Source organism: Amphiura filiformis, chromosome 11, assembly GCF_039555335.1.
Source record: "Amphiura filiformis chromosome 11, Afil_fr2py, whole genome shotgun sequence".
In the NCBI taxonomy this organism is placed as follows: Eukaryota; Metazoa; Echinodermata; class Ophiuroidea; order Amphilepidida; family Amphiuridae; genus Amphiura; species Amphiura filiformis.
Window position 1 is genome coordinate 32,160,543 of NC_092638.1, and position 9,506 is coordinate 32,170,048.

Genomic DNA, 9,506 nt, shown 5'->3' on the forward strand with positions numbered 1-9,506 from the left:
CAGCTCACTCACTGTACTGTAGGCATAGGCAATGGACTACCAGCAAACACAAAAACGTTTTTAAAACGTTTTAAATAAGTTATATTTTGGGTTTTGGTTTAGGTAAAACGTTTTAATAACATTAAAATGTCGGGTTATATAAAGATCATGAAATCGTTTTAAAACGTTTTGTATGAAAACACACTACAACAATATTTTTAAAATGTTTTCGAAATGTCATTGTAAACTATTTTTGCAAACATTTTTGGCCAAATATTTTGTCAACACTTAAATAACATTATGTTAAAATATATATTTGCACCAGGCAAACACAGAAATGTTCTTAAAATGTTTTTTACAAAACGTTTTAATAAATAAGATCATGAAAACATTTTAAAAACGTTATTGTAAATATTTTGGGCAAACATTTTTTGCAACATATTTTTTCAACCCCAAAATAACATTCTGTTTAGAATGATTTGCACCAAGTTTTCAAAAATGTTTTTGGAATGTTATTAAAACATTTTTATACCATTTATATAACCCGACATTTAAATGTTTTCTGTAAAACATTTGTGTTTGCTGTGCAGTCAATTACGAACAAATGTTTTTTAATGTTATAACAACGTTTTATTGTTTTCCCGAAGAGAGTCTTCCAAAATTTCATAACAGTCGGACATGTAATTTCAACAGCTGACTCGCGATAGCTCCAACTTAGAACGAGCACCATCGTGTGATCGGTTTGATCAATTTTCGCCATAGAAACTGTAAATAAACTTCAATTCTTTCCCTCTATGGTCATCTAAAAATGATTAAAATGCGATTTTGGGAAGATTGTTGTCGAGCCCTCCCAAATATGGAGTTCTGACTGCCTGATAGGAAGCTAAAAAATGGAAAAACTTTTTCCAAACCGTGTTAAGTCTAAAATCACATGTTTCTCATTTACTTGTGTGATACGATCACAATAACTGTGACAAGTTTGACATGAGTTGTACCATCCACATGGCTGGATAACAATACGCAGAGTATTGTTCTCGTTTCGGAAACAAAGGCCACGCTTTAACACCTTACAACGTGTCATAGGTTGTTCTTTCCGATTCTGACAGAATGCCTTGAGCGCATTGGAATTCTGATTCTTTCTCATATTGATTGATTTTAAACAATTGATTCGAACCAACGTCCTTGATCCTACTGTACTGTGTTCAGAAGTTTTGGGATCTTACTTAAGGTGCAAGCTATGTTGCCTGAGGAATAAGCTATTGTGATTTTACCCTTTCGTTGTTAACTAAACATATCTCGAGTTTAAAACAAGCAAATTGAACAGAACAACACGCATTTGAGAGCTAAAAGTGCGCCCTTGATGTTGATGCAAGCATCATGTCACAGCGGTATTGTCTAATTGCCAAAGAGGGCGCTTTTCACTTGCACAATTTTTTTTGAGACAGGCTGTACATTTTAATTTATTTGTTATTATTACAATTGGACACAACATTCATTTTATGTCTGTTTCACGTTCATACATACTCGACTCGCTATGTAACAGCGTGCGAGCTTTTCCGGCCATAAACAAGCCGCGCTAGAATCCATGTACGCTCGCGAGTCTGATATACGCACTTGATGCTCGCGAGCTATTTACGCAAGCGCGGGCGATGTACGCGATGTTCGCGCGCTTTAAACACGATGAATTTTGGAGATGGAAAAACTTTAAAAAAAGAAAAGTATATGGTAGTTTTACGGCTCATTCGTGCTCTACGGTCACATATATCAAAACATAAAACTTGGACCGTTATGCCCGTACTCTTCTGAAGACTCGATGCAGAATCTGTTTGTTTGTTGAATGATGGCAAAATTGATATTACACTCAGCTAATTTCACTTTCGACTTCAGTAGTACATGAAATGTCATAATGTCTATTGATCACAAGGTGTCACTCATACTCTTGAGTGAGTTTGAATTGATTGGCTACACATAATCCTGCAAGACAGACAAGTTAAACATGTCTAATTGGTGATTATTTATCATATTATCTGAAGTGTTTCTTTCTATGGCGGCAAGCACTTACAGACTTGACATTTAATATGGAATATTTTTCGCAAAGTTCTAAGACTGGTCTGGACGGGGTCTGCATAGACCACACAGGCTTAATATTAATTACAGTGTGTCGGGAGATGGTGTAAAATAATTGTTTAATAGAAAATGTGCTTTCGATATGTTTACATGATGGTGCTCATAATGTAGCAAATTTGCCTAAAATGGCGGATTTAGGGAGGCTGAATTTGAGCTTTGTGGGGACTTAATGCAACGTGGTTCTGTTATTATCAAATTTATAGGGGTTTGAGGTGATATTTCTTAAACGTCGTCAGCAACTGGCATTCATCACAGCTTAAATACACTTACCATGTACCAAGTTTTTGAACAGGACAGGAGCTTAAAAATAGGGCTCTTAAAAGCTGTACATAGTCAGAAAGTTTGAATGGCCCCCTGGGGTCAAATGTTATAAACTTACGGTACAAAAACAACTGTGCGGATTCCTGGTTGTCCAATGAACTTACTCTTTTTCTTTGTATACAGTAAGTTTATAAAATTTGGCCACAGGGGACCATTCATATTGTCTGAGTGCATACCACTTTATAGAGCCATATTTTTAAAGCTCCTCCCACTTTCAAAACTGGTTGATCACACAGGTGCATTTCAGTTCTGATGAACACGTATTGATATTTCGGTTCAATGAAATTGCCTCAAACCTCAATAATATCAGAATAGTGTTGCTCATATTCAGAAATTTTACCACCACAAAATTCAAATTCAGTCTCCTTAAATCCGCCATTTTAGGCTAATTTACTACATTGTGAGCGCCATACTGTAAACTAATGGAAAGCACATTTTCTGTCAAAGAATTATTTTACACCATCTCCCGACACACCCCAATTAATATTTAACTCGTGCCGTTTATGCAGACCTCTACCAGACCAGTCTGGGAATTTTGCGAAAAAGTATTCCATATTAAATGTCAAGTCTGTATAAGTGCATTACCTTTGTTCGAAGAAGACATGTCTGGCTTATGAACAATGAAGAGATCAAATCACTTTATTATCAAAATACATATAAAACCATTGAACAATAAAGGAATTCAATAAGCCCAGGACAGATCGTATAAAAGATCATGCAGGGCGGACAAATACAGTATAAAAACATATAAGTAGGGATGACCAATGAACCATCAACTTGATTAGAACACTCCCATAGACATACAGGGAGCTCAACTGTGCACTGCTTGCACAGACATTTCTAAATTGAGCTCATTCTTTTATTTTTCATAATTTTTCTGTAAAAATTGGAGATGTTAGTGCCAATTATGTTTTGTATCTATCCTACAAATTACAGCATCATAACTTATTTGGTTTTTCTGTAAGTGTGAGTCAAAATTGGTCCATCGCCACAGTGCGCTTAATTGCCAGTGGCCCAGTGCAGCACTGCTCAGAATGGCACAAAATATTCAGATGAATAAGATCAGGTGAACACCTTGACCTACTGAGCTGTAATTTGGCAGAGTTGTTGTTATTACCTCTATCATACCCTCTGTAAAAAGGAAAAAAAAACCGGACAAGTAGATCTCGAGTTAAAAATTAAATCACCAGCTTCCCTTTGGAATTTCCAAACACCTTTCGAATCATGTTAAATAGACACCTTTCTGAACATAAATGTGAAGTTTCATGCTCATTTGTTGTATTATTCACCTGATCTCAACCCTAAACATTTTCTTATATTTATACCATCTGCACTGACTTGCTGCTATACACGCACAGGAGCTGTACTTTTAAAATACGCGCCTAATCAATAATGAGTCTTTCACTCCATTGTTAAAGTACTGTGCTCCCTGTAGTATATGGAGTGACCAGTCCCTGGAGTGTGATGGTTTTGTAGCACATGACAGTATTCATTCAAGCCTATCAAGGTCAGTTATTAGCCACTTGCTGAATGGCTGGGCATTATCAGCTATCAAAGAGATACCTTATGCTGCTGCCAATCACAATAGAGGTTAAACATTTTGTTAAAACCCCAGAAGTGATATCAGGACAAAGCTGTGCATGTTGGTACTTGATTGTTTGGATTCCTATGTTGAAAATCCCTTGTAGTACATTAGTATTTTTCTTATGTGTAGTGTATATTGTTGTGGAAAAAAAGTTCACCTGGACTTTTGATTTTGTGCCACTTTGGCCATTATGGATGATTTTTGGCAAATGTTTTCTAAAAGCATGATTTCAGTGCCTCGGTTTGAAGAAATACTTAATGCTATTGATTAGTAAAGTGCCATTTCATAAGAAACCCCTTTGATACTTTCACAATATGCTTGTTTCATGTTTGCATATATATTAAAATAAAGAAATATAAAAAGGTAAATATATGCTTATACCAATTTTGCTCACATTGCTATATTTAGACTTTGTCAATTTATTTCGTTCCAATGACCGGTCAGAATGGGAAACTTTGAAAATTCATAATTCGAAAAGTTTTTGACCGATTTTGACCATTTAACCACCAAAATACTTCTGTTGATGAGTTCTTTCCAGAAAACAATCTTTTGTAGCAAAAGGGGCAACATGAAATTATGATGGTCATCCCTAATATAAGCACTAGAAATAGCAATATTAAAAGACATAAAAAGATTATCACATTATGCACTGAGCAAATTGCACTGGTCCCAAGACCTTTCGTCTTTGGCATGGTAAATGACAAAAGAGGCAATGATGGACAATTTGGAAACCTTGTCGCGGAATTCCTTGAAACAAATCGGGTAGTGAACTAAAGAAGTGAATGATTTGAGCCTGTCAGCATTATCTTGCGAAATGAAACCTCTCGAGCCAACTTTAACAGGAATGTAAGTAACCTCGAAATCATTTTCCTGAATATCAGAAATAAGAGGCGCATACTTATTGAGCTTCAACTGATGGGCCCTGTCAATACCATGCTCAAAGGGAACGGTCAGTTCCACAATCAATAGTTTCCTGAGATTCTTCCAAAGAATTACCAGATCAGGTTTGAGGTTGGTTGGAGAACATTCAGTAGGAATGGTAGTGACACCGGCAAAGCCAGCTTCACCTGGAATGTCATGAAAAATGGTTGCATCCGAATCTTTGAGGCCAGCTCGTGCGACAGATATAAAATATTTCAGAACACTATTATGACGGTAAGTATAACGGCCTTGGTCCAGAGAGACTTTACAGTTATTTAGAACATGATTGAGAGTCTCTTTGTTGCAGCAATGTAAACATTTGTTGGAAACAGATTTACCCCACCTAGCAAGGTTGACCCTTGTGTTCAGAGAGTCGCCAAGGGCGTTAACCAAAAATTTGCTGACTCTCGAAGGAAGATTGAAAATCATGCTACGCCAGAGAGTGCAGGAAGATTCCTTGGAAAGGAGATCATAAAAACGTCCTTGCACTGCAAGAGAACGAACATGATTATGCCAAAATTCAAAAATTGAATCGGTCAACGTTTTCTTGGCGGAGGTTTTCTGAATGGTAACCTTGTTTGACTTTTCCCTAACTGCTTTAAATATTTCTTCACTCCTGACAGTCACTGATTTCTTCCGAGTCCATTTTCGCTCTCTATCCAATTTGGAATCAATGCAGTGGTTAACAAGCTCATCACTTATATTTATAATTGAAATATGAGTCATCACATGACTCTCAAGATACAGATCAGAAATGGTCTTTCAAACAAAGTTGGCACATTTTGCTAAATGGTGAATAAGGCTTTGCTTTACTTAAAGCAATAATGTGTGCTTTGCATTAAGAATAGATTCTTATTTAAATGTTTGTTTTCACTGATCACATTATCCCCTTTTAATTTCGAGCCAAACAAATGAGGTATAACGAAGAAAAATGCGATTTCAATCCAACGCCAACAATGCGTGAAGTACGCTCGCCGATCGTATTACATGTAACTGCACGGAGCATCGCACTCGACATTTGTACATACAAGCTGACATGCACGGTACATGTTAGCAAGCACTCGATCGTTGAATAAAACTGAATAAAAGCGGGTCGACCCGTTTTAATACAAAAAGGTAAATTGTACTGTTATTAAAGTACTTTAGGCTTAGTCTTGTACGTGGTATTTTAGTATACCACTGGGCATTATAATTATGCAAAAAGTAGAAATCCGAGTAAAAGGGGCGTCGCTGTGAACCAAATCACACATTATGGCTTTAAGATTTTCCACTTGACAATATATGCCACATGTTGGTCCGTTAGTTTCCAGACATATTCACTTAATGTTGTGGCATTTCTGTTCTTTTTAAGATTGAAGTTGGACATGTAATCAGCGTAGCGTGATTCGAAAGTATTTTCTGTCAGTTCCACAAGAGTTTCTTCGTTCATGTTGTCATGACGGGTGACAGTAGCTTGATAAATATCTTGATAAAACTGCCCATAATAAATCTGTACTGTAAAAAATAATGTGAAATCAAACAAACTAACAAAATGATGTTTGCAATTGCCGCGCTAGTCGGCAGTGTCAACTAGATGACAAATGCGTCTTTACTGGCGTGATTTATCAATCTACTGTCACACGTCATGACAAAATCATAATCGTATGTCATTCAGTATATTGTTTTTATCCGTATAACTCTTTCCAGTATTTTACAGAAACACGGACGCATTGATACAAACACGGACGCATCGTCAATAATTTGAAAATAATTCTGGGTCATCTTTTTTTTAATAAATGGTTATTACCTTTGAAATCCTTAAATGATCAGGGACTCTACGTACGTAGTGCACGTTAGTGATCGGTTACTGGTTAAAGCCTGGGCTCATACACCTGTTTCGAATTATGATATGCTAGAAGCTTTGTGTCGTGATAATTTCGATCAGTGGTTCGTAACAAAGAAAGCGTCATATTCTAACATGCCGCTACGCCAGCGAATTGACAAGTTCAAAATCAATGTGCTAGCTTCCTTTGCAACCTTCTTTATAATAATAATGTCCAATCTCATCATAGCCAGGACGTGTCTGATCAAATTGACGGCTGATTTTGAAAATTTACAGCTCTAGCCAATAGCGTATCCAGTAGAAGCTGTCCCCCTGGCTACGCCACAGCCTCGATTGTGTTCTTGATTCTCTAGATATTCAGAAACATTTTTGCCATAATTTGTAATATCAGACTCAAATTTTGGTCCAATATTAACTTAAAAATCATTTAAGTTATAAACTATGGTTTTGGGATCAGACGTTATATAGGCCGAGCAATTTTTGAAGAATGACTAAACTTTAAGGTTCTTCATCAAAGACTGAAAATTCGCAATGCGCAAATAGTTTGATTCATAATAAATTGACGGTTTAATCGATATCCATTCTACCATTTATACCTTATTTGTCATAAAATACGCCAAAGTAACATCTGGCTCAGATAATGTAACTTTTTCTGATGAACTATTTGGGTATGAATATGTGATAGGTTAACATGTGAGTTACGGCGTATTTTAAAATATTAACGTGGTACTTAATCTTCAGCTCAATGTGAATAATTTAAAAAAAATAGAAAAAAAAAAATAATTAGAGGCCGTCATTGTAGAAATTGTAAACTTTACAATTTCTAAAATAACAACGGCGTTGTTATTAAGTATTACTTGTATACGAGGAGCAGTTATACGTGGGCATATGCTATCTATCCTATCTAAAAGGTCCCTAAAGACTTTCTATTGGATGTAGAATATTCGATGTAACATCTATACGTTATTTTATCTATTCCCATTATATTTCCAATAATGTTTAAAAGTTTGTTATAAAATTGATAATATATTTCTACCAGATATTCCACGTAACATATTATCGATTTTACATCATGATCAAACATTCGTTGCTGGAAATAGAATGGGAATAGATTAAATAACATAGATATGTTACATCAAATATTCTATGTCCAATACTCGGAGTCTGTAGTGGCCTTTATAAAGGCGTAAATCAGTTGTAATCAGTTGATGGGGCGCGAATAGCGTGATGACGCTGAATACACCAGAAAAAAGAAAGAAAAAAAAACCAGTTGATGCCACATTAATCATTTATTACTCACGAATGGATCATCAAGTGGGCTATTTCTCTATTTACTTGTCAGTTTTGGTCAAGGTTCTTCACCGAAGCCTGAAAATGCGTAATGCGTAAATAGTTTGATTCATAACAAATTGACGGCTTGTAAAGAAAATTTAAGAATTACGCAATTTATTGAAAGTTTAACTTCAGCTTCAGTTTATTTCATCCATTTATTCATCCATACAACTAACATATATTATATTAAACAACATATGACAAATATGACAAAAGTATGAGGGGCAGTGGATGAGGATGCCACAAAACGCACAGCGTGATGTTGCCATTAAGGGGGTAAAATCTTACAATTGCATTATCTCGACATAAGGGGTATAGGGTCACTCAGTGACAACAAATCTCATGACCAGGGGAACATATTACAGGGGTCAGGTCAAAGGTCATGCAGAGGTCAGATTTTCGAAATGCATTTAGGTTATCTGGGGTCAAATCTTAGAATTATATTGGATATTTTGTTTCCAAAAGGCGCTAAATCCACTTCAAGCTGTTTAATAAAAGAATACTAACAACATGTACAATTAAACATTATAATCAGGATCTCAAAAATAGGTGTTTTTGTAGTTACTGACATGAGAACTAACATTTAAAACCAAAAAATAAATGAATAAATACCAATAAGGCTTTTAATTTAAAAAACGATGATTTTCTCCTATTTCACTAATATGGATTTAGCGCCTTTTGGAAACAAGCCCTCTTCATTTTCTGGACATCTGTAAGGAGTACGGGACTCATCATGACCAGGGGAACATTTTTGGAACATTTTTGGAGCAGGGGTCAGATACCTCCAAAACACCAACATGCCCCAGCTAGGTTCCTCTTTTGTATTGTATTCCTCCGTCACTTCTACGGCGAATTGCGTAGAAAAAAAGCATACTTTTCAATATGCCTTTGTTTGAAGCAAATCAGACATACGATTTTCAAAATATATCAATATATATTTGCTTTGTATCTTATTGTTTTTATCAATAACATCAATACATCAAAAGAGATGTATTCCACAAGTTAATGTAAAATGCGGCTGAAAAATTGATTAATTATGGGTTTATTACTCAGAAAATTAAAATTGCAAATGAGAAACATGTAAAAATGACTTAGGCAATTAGCGTAACAGGCTGACGATATATACATGTGCCGAGTCACCCCACCACCTAGTAAGTTTTGTAATTTTGGGTGTCTAAGTGCAAAGTATAAGTTTCAAAACCTTATCTTTATTTGCTTTATTGATCAATAGAAAAAGCATTCAGGAATAGAAAGTCATTATCTTTATCATCAGAGACTAGTATAATAAAGCAAGGTGTTTTGAAATGTAATACAAACAAGACACTATACGCTTTCATTTCTGAAGATAGTTATCTCTGTATAGAACAATCCAATTTCACGCATTCCTACTCCTCAATGACAGCCACAGCCGCGACGGGG